The following is a 21,427-nucleotide window of genomic DNA, read 5'->3' as shown; positions in this document are numbered from 1 at the left end:
AGAAACCCTGGTGTAAAGACTAAATACAGAAACCCTGGTGTAAAGACTGAACACAGAAACCATGGTGTTAAAGACTAAACACAAATCCTGGTGTAAACACTAAACATAGTAACCCTGGTGTAAAGACTAAACACAGAAACCTATATGTTAAGACTAAACACCAAAACCCTGATGTAAAGACTAAACAAAGAACCCCTGACGTAAAGACTAAACAAAGACACCCTGATTTAAAGACTAAACACGGAAAACCTGGTGTAAAGACTAAACACAGAAACCCCGGTGTAAAGACTTAACACAGAACCCATGGTGTAAAGACTAAACACAGAAGCCCTGGTGTAAAGACTAAACACAGAAACCCTAGTGTACAAACTAAACACAGAAACCATGATATAAAGACTAAACACAGATACCCTAGTGAAAAGTCGAAACACAGAAACACTGTTGTAAAGACTAAACACAAAACCTGGTGTAAAGACTAAACACAGAAACACTGGTGTAAAGCGTAAACAAAGAAACCCTGATGTAAAGACTAAACGAAGACACCCTGGTGTAAAGACTAAACAGAGAAACCATGGTGTAAAGACTAATCACAATCCCTGGTGTAAAGACTAAACAAAGAAACAATGATGTAAAGACTAAACGAAGACACCCTGATTTAAAGACTAAACACGGAAAACCTGGTGTAAAGACTAAACACAGATACCATGGTGTAAAGACTAATCACAATCCCTGGTGTAAAGACTAAACACAGAAACCCTGGTGTAAAGCCTAAACACAGAACCCCTGGTGTAAAAACTGAACACAGAACCCTGGTGTAAAGCCTAAACACAGAAACCCTGGTGTAAAGACAAATCACAAACCCTGGTGTAAAGACTAAACATAGAAAGCCTGGCGTAAAGATTAAACACAATCCCTGGTGTAAAGCCTAAACACAGAAACCCTGGTGTAAAGACTTAACACAGAAACCCTGGTGTAAAGACTTAACACAGAAACCCTGGTGTAAAGACTTAACACAGAAACCCTGGTGTAAAGACTTAACACAGAAACCCTGGTGTAAAGACAAATCACAAACCCTGGTGTAAAGACTAAACATAGAAACCCTGGTGTAAAGACTAAATACAGAAACCCTGGTGTAAAGACTGAACACAGAAACCATGGTGTTAAAGACTAAACACAAATCCTGGTGTAAACACTAAACATAGTAACCCTGGTGTAAAGACTAAACACAGAAACCTATATGTTAAGACTAAACACCAAAACCCTGATGTAAAGACTAAACAAAGAACCCCTGATGTAAAGACTAAACAAAGACACCCTGATTTAAAGACTAAACACGGAAAACCTGGTGTAAAGACTAAACACAGAAACCCCGGTGTAAAGACTTAACACAGAACCCATGGTGTAAAGACTAAACACAGAAGCCCTGGTGTAAAGACTAAACACAGAAACCCTAGTGTACAAACTAAACACAGAAACCCTGGTGTAAAGACTAAATACAAACCCTGGTGTAAAGACTAAACACAGAAACCATGGTGTAAAGACTAATCACAAACCCTGGTGTAAAGACTAAACACAGAAACCCTGGTGTAAAGACTAAACACAGAACCCCTGGTGTAAAGACTTAACACAGAAACCCTGGTATAAAGACTTAACACAGAAACCCTGGTGTAAAGACAAATCACGAACCCTGGTATAAAGACTAAACACAGAAACCCTGGTGTAAAGACAAATCACAAACCCTGGTATAAAGACTAAACATAGAAACCCTGGTGTAAAGACAAAATACAGAAACCCTGGTGTAAAGACTAAAAACAGAAACCATGGTGTTAAAGACTAAACACGGAAAACCTGGTGTAAAGACTAAACACAGAAACCATGGTGTAAAGACTAATCACAATCCCTGGTGTAAAGACTAAACACAGAAACCCTGGTGTAAAGCCTAAACACAGAACCCCTGGTGTAAAGACTGAACACATAAACCCTGGTGTAAAGCCTAAACACAGAAACACTGGTGTTAAGAGTAAACACAGAAAGCCTGGTGTAAAGATTAAACACAATCCCTGGTGTAAAGCCTAAACACTGAAACCCTGGTGTAAAGACTGAACACAGAAACCATGGTGTAAAGCCTAAACACAGAAACCATGGTGTTAAAGACTAAACACAAACCCTGGTGTAAACACTAAACACAGAAACCTTTATTTTAAGACTAAACACCAAAACCCTGATGTAAAGACTAAACAAAGAGACCCTGATGTAAAGTCTAAACAAAGACACCCTGATTTAAAGACTAAACACGGAAAACCTGGTGTAAAGACTAAACAGAGAAACCATGGTGTAAAGACTAATCACAATCCCTGGTGTAAAGACTAAACAAAGAAACCCTGATGTAAAGACTAAACGAAGACACCCTGATTTAAAGACTAAACACGGAAAACCTGATGTAAAGACTAAACACAGAAACCATGGAGTAAAGACTAATCACAATCCCTGGTGTAAAGACTAAGCACATAAACCATGGTGTAAAGACTAATCACAATCCCTGGTGTAAAGCCTAAACACAGAAACCCTGGTGTAAAGACTGAACACAGAAACCATAGTGTAAAGCCTAAACACAGAAACCCTGGTGTAAAGACTAAATACAAACCCTGGTGTAAAGACTAAACACAGAAACCATGGTGTAAAGACTAATCACAAACCCTGGTGTAAAGACTAAACACAGAAACCCTGGTGTAAAGACTAAACAAAGAAACCCTGATTCAAAGACTAAAGAAAGAAACCCTGATTTAAAGACTACACTCAGAAACACTGATGTAAAGACTAAACACAGAAACCCTGGTGTAAAGACTAAACACAGAACCCCTGGTGTAAAGACTTAACACAGAAACCCTGGTGTAAAGACTTAACACAGAAACCCTGGTGTAAAGACAAATCACAAACCCTGGTGTAAAGACTAAACATATAAACCCTGGTGTAAAGACTAAATACAGAAACCCTGGTGTAAAGACTGAACACAGAAACCATGGTGTTAAAGACTAAACACAAATCCTGAAGTAAACACTAAACATAGTAACCCTGGTGTAAAGACTAAACACAGAAACCTATATGTTAAGACTAAACACCAAAACCCTGATGTAAAGACTAAACAAAGAACCCCTGACGTAAAGACTAAACAAAGACACCCTGATTTAAAGACTAAACACGGAAAACCTGGTGTAAAGACTAAACACAGAAACCCCGGTTTAAAGACTTAACACAGAACCCATGGTGTAAAGACTAAACACAGAAGCCCTGGTGTAAAGACTAAACACAGAAACCCTAGTGTACAAACTAAACACAGAAACCATGATATAAAGACTAAACACAGATACCCTAGTGAAAAGTCGAAACACAGAAACATTGTTGTAAAGACTAAACACAAAACCTGGTGTAAAGACTAAACACAGAAACACTGGTGTAAAGCGTAAACAAAGAAACCCTGATGTAAAGACTAAACGAAGACACCCTGGTGTAAAGACTAAACAGAGAAACCATGGTGTAAAGACTAATCACAATCCCTGGTGTAAAGACTAAACAACGAAACCCTGATGTAAAGACTAAACGAAGACACCCTGATTTAAAGACTAAACACGGAAAACCTGGTGTAAAGACTAAACACAGAAACCATGGTGTAAAGACTAATCACAATCCCAGATGTAAAGACTAAACACAGAAACCCTGGTGTAAAGCCTAAACACAGAACCCCTGGTGTAAAAACTGAACACAGAAACCCTGGTGTAAAGCCTAAACACAGAAACCCTGGTGTAAAGACTGAACACAGAAACCATAGTGTAAAGCCTAAACACAGAAACCCTGGTGTAAAGACTAAATACAAACCCTGGTGTAAAGACTAAACACAGAAACCATGGTGTAAAGACTAATCACAAACCCTGGTGTAAAGACTAAACACAGAAACCCTGGTGTAAAGACTAAACAAAGAAACCCTGATTTAAAGACTAAACAAAGAAACCCTGATTTAAAGACTACACTCAGAAACACTGATGTAAAGACTAAACACAGAAACCCTGGTGTAAAGACTAAACACAGAACCCCTGGTGTAAAGACTTAACACAGAAACCCTGGTGTAAAGACTTAACACAGAAACCCTGGTGTAAAGACTTAACACAGAAACCCTGGTGTAAAGACAAATCACAAACCCTGGTGTAAAGACTGAACACAGAAACCATGGTGTTAAAGACTAAACACAAATCCTGGTGTAAACACTAAACATAGTAACCCTGGTGTAAAGACTAAACACAGAAACCTATATGTTAAGACTAAACACCAAAACCCTGATGTAAAGACTAAACAAAGAACCCCTGACGTAAAGACTAAACAAAGACACCCTGATTTAAAGACTAAACACGGAAAACCTGGTGTAAAGACTAAACACAGAAACCCCGGTGTAAAGACTTAACACAGAACCCATGGTGTAAAGACTAAACACAGAAGCCCTGGTGTAAAGACTAAACACATAAACCCTAGTGTACAAACTAAACACAGAAACCCTGGTGTAAAGACTAAATACAAACCCTGGTGTAAAGACTAAACACAGAAACCATGGTGTAAAGACTAATCACAAACCCTGGTGTAAAGACTAAACACAGAAACCCTGGTGTAAAGACTAAACAAAGAAACCCTGATTTAAAGACTAAACAAAGAAACCCTGATTTAAAGACTACACTCAGAAACAGTGATATAAAGACTAAACACAGAAACCCTGGTGTAAAGACTAAACACAGAACCCCTGGTGTAAAGACTTAACACAGAAACCCTGGTATAAAGACTTAACACCGAAACCCTGGTGTAAAGACAAATCACGAACCCTGGTATAAAGACTAAACACAGAAACCCTGGTGTAAAGACAAATCACAAACCCTGGTATAAAGACTAAACATAGAAACCCTGGTGTAAAGACTAAATACAGAAACCCTGGTGTAAAGACTAAAAACAGAAACCATGGTGTAAAGACTAAACACAGAAGCCCTGGTGTAAAGACTAAACACAGAAACCCTAGTGTACAAACTAAACACAGAAACCATGATATAAAGACTAAACACAGATACCCTAGTGAAAAGTCGAAACACAGAAACACTGTTGTAAAGACTAAACACAAAACCTGGTGTAAAGACTAAACACAGAAACACTGGTGTAAAGCGTAAACAAAGAAACCCTGATGTAAAGACTAAACGAAGACACCCTGGTGTAAAGACTAAACAGAGAAACCATGGTGTAAAGACTAATCACAATCCCTGGTGTAAAGACTAAACAAAGAAACAATGATGTAAAGACTAAACGAAGACACCCTGATTTAAAGACTAAACACGGAAAACCTGGTGTAAAGACTAAACACAGATACCATGGTGTAAAGACTAATCACAATCCCTGGTGTAAAGACTAAACACAGAAACCCTGGTGTAAAGCCTAAACACAGAACCCCTGGTGTAAAAACTGAACACAGAACCCTGGTGTAAAGCCTAAACACAGAAACCCTGGTGTAAAGACAAATCACAAACCCTGGTGTAAAGACTAAACATAGAAAGCCTGGCGTAAAGATTAAACACAATCCCTGGTGTAAAGACTAAACACGGAAAACCTGGTGTAAAGACTAAACACAGAAACCATGGTGTAAAGACTAATCACAATCCCTGGTGTAAAGACTAAACACAGAAACCCTGGTGTAAAGCCTAAACACAGAACCCCTGGTGTAAAAACTGAACACAGAAACCCTGGTGTAAAGCCTAAACACAGAAACACTGGTGTTAAGACTAAACACAGGAAGCCTGGCGTAAAGATTAAACACAATCCCTGGTGTAAAGCCTAAACACAGAAACCCTGGTGTAAAGACTAAACAAAGAAACCCTGATTTAAAGACTAAACAAAGAAACCCTGATTTAAAGACTACACTCAGAAACACTGATGTAAAGACTAAACACAGAAAGCCTGGTGTAAAGACTAAACACAGAACCCCTGGTGTAAAGACTTAACACAGAAACCCTGGTGTAAAGACTTAACACAGAAACCCTGGTGTAAATACAAATCACGAACCCTGGTGTAAAGACTAAACATATAAACCCTGGTGTAAAGACTAAATACAGAAACCCTGGTGTAAAGACTGAACACAGAAACCATGGTGTTAAAGACTAAACACAAATCCTGGTGTAAACACTAAACATAGTAACCCTGGTGTAAAGACTAAACACAAAAACCTATATGTTAAGACTAAACACCAAAACCCTGATGTAAAGACTAAACAAAGAACCCCTGACGTAAAGACTAAACAAAGACACCCTGATTTAAAGACTAAACACGGAAAACCTGGTGTAAAGACTAAACACAGAAACCCCGGTGTAAAGACTTAACACAGAACCCATGGTGTAAAGACTAAACACAGAAGCCCTGGTGTAAAGACTAAACACAGAAACCCTAGTGTACAAACTAAACACAGAAACCATGATATAAAGACTAAACACAGATACCCTAGTGAAAAGTCGAAACACAGAAACACTGTTGTAAAGACTAAACACAAAACCTGGTGTAAAGACTAAACACAGAAACACTGGTGTAAAGCGTAAACAAAGAAACCCTGATGTAAAGACTAAACGAAGACACCCTGGTGTAAAGACTAAACAAAGAAACCCTGATGTAAATACTAAACGAAGACACCCTGATTTAAAGACTAAACACGGAAAACCTGGTGTAAAGACTAAACACAGAAACCATGGTGTAAAGACTAATCACAATCCCAGATGTAAAGACTAAACACAGAAACCCTGGTGTAAAGCCTAAACACAGAACCCCTGGTGTAAAAACTGAACACAGAAACCCTGGTTAAAGCCTAAACACAGAAACACTGGTGTTAAGACTAAACACATAAAGCCTGGCGTAAAGATTAAACACAATCCCTGGTGTAAAGCCTAAACACAGAAACCCTGGTGTAAAGACTGAACACAGAAACCATAGTGTAAAGCCTAAACACAGAAACCCTGGTGTAAAGACTAAATACAAACCCTGGTGTAAAGACTAAACACAGAAACCATGGTGTAAAGACTAATCACAAACCCTGGTGTAAAGACTAAACACAGAAACCCTGGTGTAAAGACTAAACAAAGAAACCCTGATTTAAAGACTAAACAAAGAAACCCTGATTTAAAGACTACACCCAGAAACACTGATGTAAAGACTAAACACAGAAACCCTGGTGTAAAGACTAAACACAGAACCCCTGGTGTAAAGACTTAATACAGAAACCCTGGTGTAAAGACTTAACACAGAAACCCTGGTGTAAAGACTTAACACAGAAACCCTGGTGTAAAGACAAATCACAAACCCTGGTGTAAAGACTGAACACAGAAACCATGGTGTTAAAGACTAAACACAAATCCTGGTGTAAACACTAAACATAGTAACCCTGGTGTAAAGACTAAACACAGAAACCTATATGTTAAGACTAAACACCAAAACCCTGATGTAAAGACTAAACAAAGAACCCCTGACGTAAAGACTAAACAAAGACACCCTGATTTAAAGACTAAACACGGAAAACCTGGTGTAAAGACTAAACACAGAAACCCCGGTGTAAAGACTTAACACAGAACCCATGGTGTAAAGACTAAACACAGAAGCCCTGGTGTAAAGACTAAACACATAAACCCTAGTGTACAAACTAAACACAGAAACCCTGGTGTAAAGACTAAATACAAACCCTGGTGTAAAGACTAAACACAGAAACCGTGGTGTAAAGACTAATCACAAACCCTGGTGTAAAGACTAAACACAGAAACCCTGGTGTAAAGACTAAACAAAGAAACCCTGATTTAAAGACTAAACAAAGAAACCCTGATTTAAAGACTACACTCAGAAACAGTGATGTAAAGACTAAACACAGAAACCCTGGTGTAAAGACTAAACACAGAACCCCTGGTGTAAAGACATAACACCGAAACCCTGGTGTAAAGACAAATCACGAACCCTGGTATAAAGACTAAACACAGAAACCCTGGTGTAAAGACAAATCACAAACCCTGGTATAAAGACTAAACATAGAAACCCTGGTGTAAAGACTAAATACAGAAACCCTGGTGTAAAGACTAAAAACAGAAACCATGGTGTTAAAGACTAAACACAAACCCTGGTGTAAACACTAAACATAGTAACCCTGGTGTAAAGACTAAACACAGAAACCCTGATGTAAAGACTAAACAAAGACACCCTGATTTAAAGACTAAACACGGAAAACCTGGTGTAAAGACTAAGCACATAAACCATGGTGTAAAGACTAATCACAATCCCTGGTGTAAAGCCTAAACACAGAAACCCTGGTGTAAAGACTGAACACAGAAACCATGGTGTAAAGCCTAAACACAGAAACCATGGTGTTAAAGACTAAACACAAACCCTGGTGTAAACACTAAACACAGAAACCTTTATGTTAAGACTAAACACCAAAACCCTGATGTAAAGACTAAACAAAGAGACCCTGATGTAAAGTCTAAACAAAGACACCCTGATTTAAAGACTAAACACGGAAAACCTGGTGTAAAGACTAAACAGAGAAACCGTGGTGTAAAGACTAATCACAATCCCTGGTGTAAAGACTAAACAAAGAAACCCTGATGTAAAGACTAAACGAAGACACCCTGATTTAAAGACTAAACACGGAAAACCTGGTGTAAAGACTAAACACAGAAACCATGGTGTAAAGACTAATCACAATCCCTGGTGTAAAGACTAAACACAGAAACCCTGGTGTAAAGCCTAAACACAGATCCCCTGGTGTAAAAACTGAACACAGAAACCCTGGTGTAAAGCCTAAACACAGAAACCCTGGTGTTAAGACTAAACACAGAAACCATAGTGTAAAGCCTAAACACAGAAACCCTGGTGTAAAGACTAAATACAAACCCTGGTGTAAAGACTAAACACAGAAACGATGGTGTAAAGACTAATCACAAACCCTGGTGTAAAGACTAAACACAGAAACCCTGGTGTAAAGACTAAACAAAGAAACCCTGATTTAAAGACTAAACAAAGAAACCCTGATTTAAAGACTACACTCAGAAACACTGATGTAAAGACTAAACACAGAAAGCCTGGTGTAAAGACTAAACACAGAACCCCTGGTGTAAAGACTTAACACAGAAACCCTGGTGTAAAGACTTAACACAGAAACCCTGGTGTAAATACAAATCACAAACCCTGGTGTAAAGACTAAACATATAAACCCTGGTGTAAAGACTAAATACAGAAACCCTGGTGTAAAGACTGAACACAGAAACCATGGTGTTAAAGACTAAACACAAATCCTGGTGTAAACATTAAACATAGTAACCCTGGTGTAAAGACTAAACACAGAAACCTATATGTTAAGACTAAACAACAAAACCCTGATGTAAAGACTAAACAAAGAACCCCTGACGTAAAGACTAAACAAAGACACCCTGATTTAAAGACTAAACACGGAAAACCTGGTGTAAAGACTAAACACAGAAACCCCGGTGTAAAGACTTAACACAGAACCCATGGTGTAAAGACTAAACACAGAAGCCCTGGTGTAAAGACTAAACACAGAAACCCTAGTGTACAAACTAAACACAGAAACCATGATATAAAGACTAAACACAGATACCCTAGTGAAAAGTCGAAACACAGAAACACTGTTGTAAAGACTAAACACAAAACCTGGTGTAAAGACTAAACACAGAAACACTGGTGTAAAGCGTAAACAAAGAAACCCTGATGTAAAGACTAAACGAAGACACCCTGGTGTAAAGACTAAACAAAGAAACCCTGATGTAAAGGCTAAACGAAGACACCCTGATTTAAAGACTAAACACGGAAAACCTGGTGTAAAGACTAAACACAGAAACCATGGTGTAAAGACTAATCACAATCCCTGGTGTAAAGACTAAACACAGAAACCCTGGTGTAAAGCCTAAACACAGAACCCCTGGTGTAAAAACTGAACACAGAACCCTGATGTAAAGCCTAAACACAGAAACCCTGGTGTAAAGACAAATCACAAACCCTGGTGTAAAGACTAAACATAGAAAGCCTGGCGTAAAGATTAAACACAATCCCTGGTGTAAAGCCTAAACACAGAAACCCTGGTGTAAAGACTGAACACAGAAACCATAGTGTAAAGCCTAAACACAGAAACCCTGGTGTAAAGACTTAACACAGATACCCTGGTGTAAAGACTTAACACAGAAACCCTGGTGTAAAGACTTAACACAGAAACCCTGGTGTAAAGACTTAACACAGAAACCCTGGTGTAAAGACTTAACACAGAAACCCTGGTGTAAAGACAAATCACAAACCCTGGTGTAAAGACTAAAAATAGAAACCCTGGTGTAAAGACTAAATACAGAAACCCTGGTGTAAAGACTGAACACAGAAACCATGGTGTTAAAGACTAAACACAAATCCTGGTGTAAACACTAAACATAGTAACCCTGGTGTAAAGACTAAACACAGAAACCTATATGTTAAGACTAAACACCAAAACCCTGATGTAAAGACTAAACAAAGAACCCCTGATGTAAAGACTAAACAAAGACACCCTGATTTAAAGACTAAACACGGAAAACCTGGTGTAAAGACTAAACACAGAAACCCCGGTGTAAAGACTTAACACAGAACCCATGGTGTAAAGACTAAACACAGAAGCCCTGGTGTAAAGACTAAACACAGAAACCCTAGTGTACAAACTAAACACAGAAACCCTGGTGTAAAGACTAAATACAAACCCTGGTGTAAAGACTAAACACAGAAACCCTAGTGTACAAACTAAACACAGAAACCATGATATAAAGACTAAACACAGATACCCTAGTGAAAAGTCGAAACACAGAAACATTGTTGTAAAGACTAAACACAAAACCTGGTGTAAAGACTAAACACAGAAACACTGGTGTAAAGCGTAAACAAAGAAACCCTGATGTAAAGACTAAACGAAGACACCCTGGTGTAAAGACTAAACAGAGAAACCATGGTGTAAAGACTAAACGAAGACACCCTGATTTAAAGACTAAACACGGAAAACCTGGTGTAAAGACTAAACACAGAAACCATGGTGTAAAGACTAATCACAATCCCAGATGTAAAGACTAAACACAGAAACCCTGGTGTAAAGCCTAAACACAGAACCCCTGGTGTAAAAACTGAACACAGAAACCCTGGTTAAAGCCTAAACACAGAAACACTGGTGTTAAGACTAAACACATAAAGCCTGGCGTAAAGACTAAACACATAACCCCTGGTGTAAAGACTTAACACAGAAACCCTGGTGTAAAGACTTAACACAGAAACCCTGGTGTAAAGACTTAACACAGAAACCCTGGTGTAAAGACAAATCACAAACCCTGGTGTAAAGACTGAACACAGAAACAATGGTGTTAAAGACTAAACACAAATCCTGGTGTAAACACTAAACATAGTAACCCTGGTGTAAAGACTAAACACAGAAACCTATATGTTAAGACTAAACACCAAAACCCTGATGTAAAGACTAAACAAAGAACCCCTGACGTAAAGACTAAACAAAGACACCCTGACTTAAAGACTAAACACGGAAAACCTGGTGTAAAGACTAAACACAGAAACCCCGGTGTAAAGACTTAACACAGAACCCATGGTGTAAAGACTAAACACAGAAGCCCTGGTGTAAACACTAAACACATAAACCCTAGTGTACAAACTAAACACAGAAACCCTGGTGTAAAGACTAAATACAAACCCTGGTGTAAAGACTAAACACAGAAACCATGGTGTAAAGACTAATCACAAACCCTGGTGTAAAGACTAAACACAGAAACCCTGGTGTAAAGACTAAACAAAGAAACCCTGATTTAAAGACTAAACAAAGAAACCCTGATTTAAAGACTACACTCAGAAACAGTGATGTAAAGACTAAACACAGAAACCCTGGTGTAAAGACTAAACACAGAACCCCTGGTGTAAAGACTTAACACAGAAACCCTGGTATAAAGACTTAACACCGAAACCCTGGTGTAAAGACAAATCACGAACCCTGGTATAAAGACTAAACACAGAAACCCTGGTGTAAAGACAAATCACAAACCCTGGTATAAAGACTAAACATAGAAACCCTGGTGTAAAGACTAAATACAGAAACCCTGGTGTAAAGACTAAAAACAGAAACCATGGTGTTAAAGACTAAACACAAACCCTGGTGTAAACACTAAACATAGTAACCCTGGTGTAAAGACTAAACACAGAAACCCTGATGTAAAGACTAAACAAAGACACCCTGATTTAAAGACTAAACACGGAAAACCTGGTGTAAAGACTAAGCACATAAACCATGGTGTAAAGACTAATCACAATCCCTGGTGTAAAGCCTAAACACAGAAACCCTGGTGTAAAGACTGAACACAGAAACCATGGTGTAAAGCCTAAACACAGAAACCATGGTGTTAAAGACTAAACACAAACCCTGGTGTAAACACTAAACACAGAAACCTTTATGTTAAGACTAAACACCAAAACCCTGATGTAAAGACTAAACAAAGAGACCCTGATGTAAAGTCTAAACAAAGACACCCTGATTTAAAGACTAAACACGGAAAACCTGGTGTAAAGACTAAACAGAGAAACCGTGGTGTAAAGACTAATCACAATCCCTGGTGTAAAGACTAAACAAAGAAACCCTGATGTAAAGACTAAACGAAGACACCCTGATTTAAAGACTAAACACGGAAAACCTGGTGTAAAGACTAAACACAGAAACCATGGTGTAAAGACTAATCACAATCCCTGGTGTAAAGACTAAACACAGAAACCCTGGTGTAAAGCCTAAACACAGAACCCCTGGTGTAAAAACTGAACACAGAAACCCTGGTGTAAAGCCTAAACACAGAAACACTGGTGTTAAGACTAAACACAGGAAGCCTGGCGTAAAGATTAAACACAATCCCTGGTGTAAAGCCTAAACACAGAAACCCTGGTGTAAAGACTGAACACAGAAACCATAGTGTAAAGCCTAAACACAGAAACCCTGGTGTAAAGACTAAATACAAACCCTGGTGTAAAGACTAAACACAGAAACGATGGTGTAAAGACTAATCACAAACCCTGGTGTAAAGACTAAACACAGAAACCCTGGTGTAAAGACTAAACAAAGAAACCCTGATTTAAAGACTAAACAAAGAAACCCTGATTTAAAGACTACACTCAGAAACACTGATGTAAAGACTAAACACAGAAAGCCTGGTGTAAAGACTAAACACAGAACCCCTGGTGTAAAGACTTAACACAGAAACCCTGGTGTAAAGACTTAACACAGAAACCCTGGTGTAAATACAAATCACAAACCCTGGTGTAAAGACTAAACATAGAAACCCTGGTGTAAAGACTAAATACAGAAACCCTGGTGTAAAGACTGAACACAGAAACCATGGTGTTAAAGACTAAACACAAATCCTGGTGTAAACATTAAACATAGTAACCCTGGTGTAAAGACTAAACACAGAAACCTATATGTTAAGACTAAACACCAAAACCCTGATGTAAAGACTAAACAAAGAACCCCTGACGTAAAGACTAAACAAAGACACCCTGATTTAAAGACTAAACAGGGAAAACCTGGTGTAAAGACTAAACACAGAAACCCCGGTGTAAAGACTTAACACAGAACCCATGGTGTAAAGACTAAACACAGAAGCCCTGGTGTAAAGACTAAACACAGAAACCCTAGTGTAAAAACTAAACACAGAAACCATGATATAAAGACTAAACACAGATACCCTAGTGAAAAGTCGAAACACAGAAACACTGTTGTAAAGACTAAACACAAAACCTGGTGTAAAGACTAAACACAGAAACACTGGTGTAAAGCGTAAACAAAGAAACCCTGATGTAAAGACTAAACGAAGACACCCTGGTGTAAAGACTAAACAAAGAAACCCTGATGTAAAGACTAAACGAAGACACCCTGATTTAAAGACTAAACACGGAAAACCTGGTGTAAAGACTAAACACAGAAACCATGGTGTAAAGACTAATCACAATCCCTGGTGTAAAGACTAAACACAGAAACCCTGGTGTAAAGCCTAAACACAGAACCCCTGGTGTAAAAACTGAACACAGAACCCTGATGTAAAGCCTAAACACAGAAACCCTGGTGTAAAGACAAATCACAAACCCTGGTGTAAAGACTAAACATAGAAAGCCTGGCGTAAAGATTAAACACAATCCCTGGTGTAAAGCCTAAACACAGAAACCCTGGTGTAAAGACTGAACACAGAAACCATAGTGTAAAGCCTAAACACAGAAACCCTGGTGTAAAGACTTAACACAGATACCCTGGTGTAAAGACTTAACACAGAAACCCTGGTGTAAAGACTTAACACAGAAACCCTGGTGTAAAGACTTAACACAGAAACCCTGGTGTAAAGACTTAACACAGAAACCCTGGTGTAAAGACAAATCACAAACCCTGGTGTAAAGACTAAACATAGAAACCCTGGTGTAAAGACTAAACAAAGAACCCCTGACGTAAAGACTAAACAAAGACACCCTGACTTAAAGACTAAACACGGAAAACCTGGTGTAAAGACTAAACACAGAAACCCCGGTGTAAAGACTTAACACAGAACCCATGGTGTAAAGACTAAACACAGAAGCCCTGGTGTAAAGACTAAACACATAAACCCTAGTGTACAAACTAAACACAGAAACCCTGGTGTAAAGACTAAATACAAACCCTGGTGTAAAGACTAAACACAGAAACCATGGTGTAAAGACTAATCACAAACCCTGGTGTAAAGACTAAACACAGAAACCCTGGTGTAAAGACTAAACAAAGAAACCCTGATTTAAAGACTAAACAAAGAAACCCTGATTTAAAGACTACACTCAGAAACAGTGATGTAAAGACTAAACACAGAAACCCTGGTGTAAAGACTAAACACAGAACCCCTGGTGTAAAGACTAAACACAGAAACCCTGGTGTAAAGCCTAAACACAGAACCCCTGGTGTAAAAACTGAACACAGAAACCCTGGTGTAAAGCCTAAACACAGAAACACTGGTGTTAAGACTAAACACAGGAAGCCTGGCGTAAAGATTAAACACAATCCCTGGTGTAAAGCCTAAACACAGAAACCCTGGTGTAAAGACTGAACACAGAAACCATAGTGTAAAGCCTAAACACAGAAACCCTGGTGTAAAGACTAAATACAAACCCTGGTGTAAAGACTAAACACAGAAACGATGGTGTAAAGACTAATCACAAACCCTGGTGTAAAGACTAAACACAGAAACCCTGGTGTAAAGACTAAACAAAGAAACCCTGATTTAAAGACTAAACAAAGAAACCCTGATTTAAAGACTACACTCAGAAACACTGATGTAAAGACTAAACACAGAAAGCCTGGTGTAAAGACTAAACACAGAACCCCTGGTGTAAAGACTTAACACAGAAACCCTGGTGTAAAGACTTAACACAGAAACCCTGGTGTAAATACAAATCACAAACCCTGGTGTAAAGACTAAACATAGAAACCCTGGTGTAAAGACTAAATACAGAAACCCTGGTGTAAAGACTGAACACAGAAACCATGGTGTTAAAGACTAAACACAAATCCTGGTGTAAACATTAAACATAGTAACCCTGGTGTAAAGACTAAACACAGAAACCTATATGTTAAGACTAAACACCAAAACCCTGATGTAAAGACTAAACAAAGAACCCCTGACGTAAAGACTAAACAAAGACACCCTGATTTAAAGACTAAACAGGGAAAACCTGGTGTAAAGACTAAACACAGAAACCCCGGTGTAAAGACTTAACACAGAACCCATGGTGTAAAGACTAAACACAGAAGCCCTGGTGTAAAGACTAAACACAGAAACCCTAGTGTAAAAACTAAACACAGAAACCATGATATAAAGACTAAACACAGATACCCTAGTGAAAAGTCGAAACACAGAAACACTGTTGTAAAGACTAAACACAAAACCTGGTGTAAAGACTAAACACAGAAACACTGGTGTAAAGCGTAAACAAAGAAACCCTGATGTAAAGACTAAACGAAGACACCCTGGTGTAAAGACTAAACAAAGAAACCCTGATGTAAAGACTAAACGAAGACACCCTGATTTAAAGACTAAACACGGAAAACCTGGTGTAAAGACTAAACACAGAAACCATGGTGTAAAGACTAATCACAATCCCTGGTGTAAAGACTAAACACAGAAACCCTGGTGTAAAGCCTAAACACAGAACCCCTGGTGTAAAAACTGAACACAGAACCCTGATGTAAAGCCTAAACACAGAAACCCTGGTGTAAAGACAAATCACAAACCCTGGTGTAAAGACTAAACATAGAAAGCCTGGCGTAAAGATTAAACACAATCCCTGGTGTAAAGCCTAAACACAGAAACCCTGGTGTAAAGACTGAACACAGAAACCATAGTGTAAAGCCTAAACACAGAAACCCTGGTGTAAAGACTTAACACAGATACCCTGGTGTAAAGACTTAACACAGAAACCCTGGTGTAAAGACTTAACACAGAAACCCTGGTGTAAAGACTTAACACAGAAACCCTGGTGTAAAGACTTAACACAGAAACCCTGGTGTAAAGACAAATCACAAACCCTGGTGTAAAGACTAAACATAGAAACCCTGGTGTAAAGACTAAACAAAGAACCCCTGACGTAAAGACTAAACAAAGACACCCTGACTTAAAGACTAAACACGGAAAACCTGGTGTAAAGACTAAACACAGAAACCCCGGTGTAAAGACTTAACACAGAACCCATGGTGTAAAGACTAAACACAGAAGCCCTGGTGTAAAGACTAAACACATAAACCCTAGTGTACAAACTAAACACAGAAACCCTGGTGTAAAGACTAAATACAAACCCTGGTGTAAAGACTAAACACAGAAACCATGGTGTAAAGACTAATCACAAACCCTGGTGTAAAGACTAAACACAGAAACCCTGGTGTAAAGACTAAACAAAGAAACCCTGATTTAAAGACTAAACAAAGAAACCCTGATTTAAAGACTACACTCAGAAACAGTGATGTAAAGACTAAACACAGAAACCCTGGTGTAAAGACTAAACACAGAACCCCTGGTGTAAAGACTTAACACAGAAACCCTGGTATAAAGACTTAACACCGAAACCCTGGTGTAAAGACAAATCACGAACCCTGGTATAAAGACTAAACACAGAAACCCTGGTGTAAAGACAAATCACAAACCCTGGTATAAAGACTAAACATAGAAACCCTGGTGTAAAGACTAAATACAGAAACCCTGGTGTAAAGACTAAAAACAGAAACCATGGTGTTAAAGACTAAACACAAACCCTGGTGTAAACACTAAACATAGTAACCCTGGTGTAAAGACTAAACACAGAAACCCTGATGTAAAGACTAAACAAAGACACCCTGATTTAAAGACTAAACACGGAAAACCTGGTGTAAAGACTAAGCACATAAACCATGGTGTAAAGACTAATCACAATCCCTGGTGTAAAGCCTAAACACAGAAACCCTGGTGTAAAGACTGAACACAGAAACCATGGTGTAAAGCCTAAACACAGAAACCATGGTGTTAAAGACTAAACACAAACCCTGGTGTAAACACTAAACACAGAAACCTTTATGTTAAGACTAAACACCAAAACCCTGATGTAAAGACTAAACAAAGAGACCCTGATGTAAAGTCTAAACAAAGACACCCTGATTTAAAGACTAAACACGGAAAACCTGGTGTAAAGACTAAACAGAGAAACCGTGGTGTAAAGACTAATCACAATCCCTGGTGTAAAGACTAAACAAAGAAACCCTGATGTAAAGACTAAACGAAGACACCCTGATTTAAAGACTAAACACGGAAAACCTGGTGTAAAGACTAAACACAGAAACCATGGTGTAAAGACTAATCACAATCCCTGGTGTAAAGACTAAACACAGAAACCCTGGTGTAAAGCCTAAACACAGAACCCCTGGTGTAAAAACTGAACACAGAAACCCTGGTGTAAAGCCTAAACACAGAAACACTGGTGTTAAGACTAAACACAGGAAGCCTGGCGTAAAGATTAAACACAATCCCTGGTGTAAAGCCTAAACACAGAAACCCTGGTGTAAAGACTGAACACAGAAACCATAGTGTAAAGCCTAAACACAGAAACCCTGGTGTAAAGACTAAATACAAACCCTGGTGTAAAGACTAAACACAGAAACGATGGTGTAAAGACTAATCACAAACCCTGGTGTAAAGACTAAACACAGAAACCCTGGTGTAAAGACTAAACAAAGAAACCCTGATTTAAAGACTAAACAAAGAAACCCTGATTTAAAGACTACACTCAGAAACACTGATGTAAAGACTAAACACAGAAAGCCTGGTGTAAAGACTAAACACAGAACCCCTGGTGTAAAGACTTAACACAGAAACCCTGGTGTAAAGACTTAACACAGAAACCCTGGTGTAAATACAAATCACAAACCCTGGTGTAAAGACTAAACATAGAAACCCTGGTGTAAAGACTAAATACAGAAACCCTGGTGTAAAGACTGAACACAGAAACCATGGTGTTAAAGACTAAACACAAATCCTGGTGTAAACATTAAACATAGTAACCCTGGTGTAAAGACTAAACACAGAAACCTATATGTTAAGACTAAACACCAAAACCCTGATGTAAAGACTAAACAAAGAACCCCTGACGTAAAGACTAAACAAAGACACCCTGATTTAAAGACTAAACAGGGAAAACCTGGTGTAAAGACTAAACACAGAAACCCCGGTGTAAAGACTTAACACAGAACCCATGGTGTAAAGACTAAACACAGAAGCCCTGGTGTAAAGACTAAACACAGAAACCCTAGTGTACAAACTAAACACAGAAACCATGATATAAAGACTAAACACAGATACCCTAGTGAAAAGTCGAAACACAGAAACACTGTTGTAAAGACTAAACACAAAACCTGGTGTAAAGACTAAACACAGAAACACTGGTGTAAAGCGTAAACAAAGAAACCCTGATGTAAAGACTAAACGAAGACACCCTGGTGTAAAGACTAAACAAAGAAACCCTGATGTAAAGACTAAACGAAGACACCCTGATTTAAAGACTAAACACGGAAAACCTGGTGTAAAGACTAAACACAGAAACCATGGTGTAAAGACTAATCACAATCCCTGGTGTAAAGACTAAACACAGAAACCCTGGTGTAAAGCCTAAACACAGAACCCCTGGTGTAAAAACTGAACACAGAACCCTGATGTAAAGCCTAAACACAGAAACCCTGGTGTAAAGACAAATCACAAACCCTGGTGTAAAGACTAAACATAGAAAGCCTGGCGTAAAGATTAAACACAATCCCTGGTGTAAAGCCTAAACACAGAAACCCTGGTGTAAAGACTGAACACAGAAACCATAGTGTAAAGCCTAAACACAGAAACCCTGGTGTAAAGACTTAACACAGATACCCTGGTGTAAAGACTTAACACAGAAACCCTGGTGTAAAGACTTAACACAGAAACCCTGGTGTAAAGACTTAACACAGAAACCCTGGTGTAAAGACTTAACACAGAAACCCTGGTGTAAAGACAAATCACAAACCCTGGTGTAAAGACTAAACATAGAAACCCTGGTGTAAAGACTAAATACAGAAACCCTGGTGTAAAGACTGAACACAGAAACCATGGTGTTAAAGACTAAACACAAATCCTGGTGTAAACACTAAACATAGTAACCCTGGTGTAAAGACTAAACACAGAAACCTATATGTTAAGACTAAACACCAAAACCCTGATGTAAAGACTAAACAAAGAACCCCTGATGTAAAGACTAAACAAAGACACCCTGATTTAAAGACTAAACACGGAAAACCTGGTGTAAAGACTAAACACAGAAACCCCGGTGTAAAGACTTAACACAGAACCCATGGTGTAAAGACTAAACACAGAAGCCCTGGTGTAAAGACTAAACACAAAAACCCTAGTGTACAAACTAAACACAGAAACCCTGGTGTAAAGACTAAATACAAACCCTGGTGTAAAGACTAAACACAGAAACCATGGTGTAAAGACTAATCACAAACCCTGGTGTAAAGACTAAACACAGAAACCCTGGTGTAAAGACTAAACAAAGAAACCCTGATTTAAAGACTAAACAAAGAAACCCTGATTTAAAGACTACACTCAGAAACACTGATGTAAAGACTAAACACAGAAACCCTGGTGTAAAGACTAAACACAGAACCCCTGGTGTAAAGACTTAACACAGAAACCCTGGTATAAAGACTTAACACAGAAACCCTGGTGTAAAGACAAATCACGAACCCTGGTATAAAGACTAAACACAGAAACCCTGGTGTAAAGACAAATCACAAACCCTGGTATAAAGACTAAACATAGAAACCCTGGTGTAAAGACTAAATACAGAAACCCTGGTGTAAAGACTAAAAACAGAAACCATGGTGTTAAAGACTAAACACGGAAAACCTGGTGTAAAGACTAAACACAGAAACCATGGTGTAAAGACTAATAACAATCCCTGGTGTAAAGACTAAACACAGAAACCCTGGTGTAAAGCCTAAACACAGAAACCCTGGTGTAAAGACTGAACACATAAACCCTGGTGTAAAGCCTAAACACAGAAACACTGGTGTTAAGACTAAACACAGAAAGCCTGGTGTAAAGATTAAACACAATCCCTGGTGTAAAGCCTAAACACTGAAACCCTGGTGTAAAGACTGAACACAGAAACCATGGTGTAAAGCCTAAACACAGAAACCATGGTGTTAAAGACTAAACACAAACCCTGGTGTAAACACTAAACACAGAAACCTTTATGTTAAGACTAAACACCAAAACCCTGATGTAAAAACTAAACAAAGAGACCCTGATGTAAAGTCTAAACAAAGACACCCTGATTTAAAGACTAAACACGGAAAACCTGGTGTAAAGACTAAACAGAGAAACCATGGTGTAAAGACTAATCACAATCCCTGGTGTAAAGACTAAACAAAGAAACCCTGATGTAAAGACTAAACGAAGACACCCTGATTTAAAGACTAAACACGGAAAACCTGGTGTAAAGACTAAACACAGAAACCATGGAGTAAAGACTAATCACAATCCCTGGTGTAAAGACTAAACACAGAAACACTGGTGTTAAGACTAAACACAGAAAGCCTGGTGTAAAGATTAAACACAATCCCTGGTGTAAAGCCTAAACACTGAAACCCTGGTGTAAAGACTGAACACAGAAACCATGGTGTAAAGCCTAAACACAGAAACCATGGTGTTAAAGACTAAACACAAACCCTGGTGTAAACACTAAACACAGAAACCATGGTGTAAAGACTAATCGCAAACCCTGGTGTAAAGACTAAACACAG

This window comes from Lampris incognitus, chromosome 2 (genome assembly GCF_029633865.1).
Source record: "Lampris incognitus isolate fLamInc1 chromosome 2, fLamInc1.hap2, whole genome shotgun sequence".
Lineage (NCBI taxonomy): Eukaryota > Metazoa > Chordata > Actinopteri > Lampriformes > Lampridae > Lampris > Lampris incognitus.
This window is presented reverse-complemented; position numbering follows the sequence as displayed.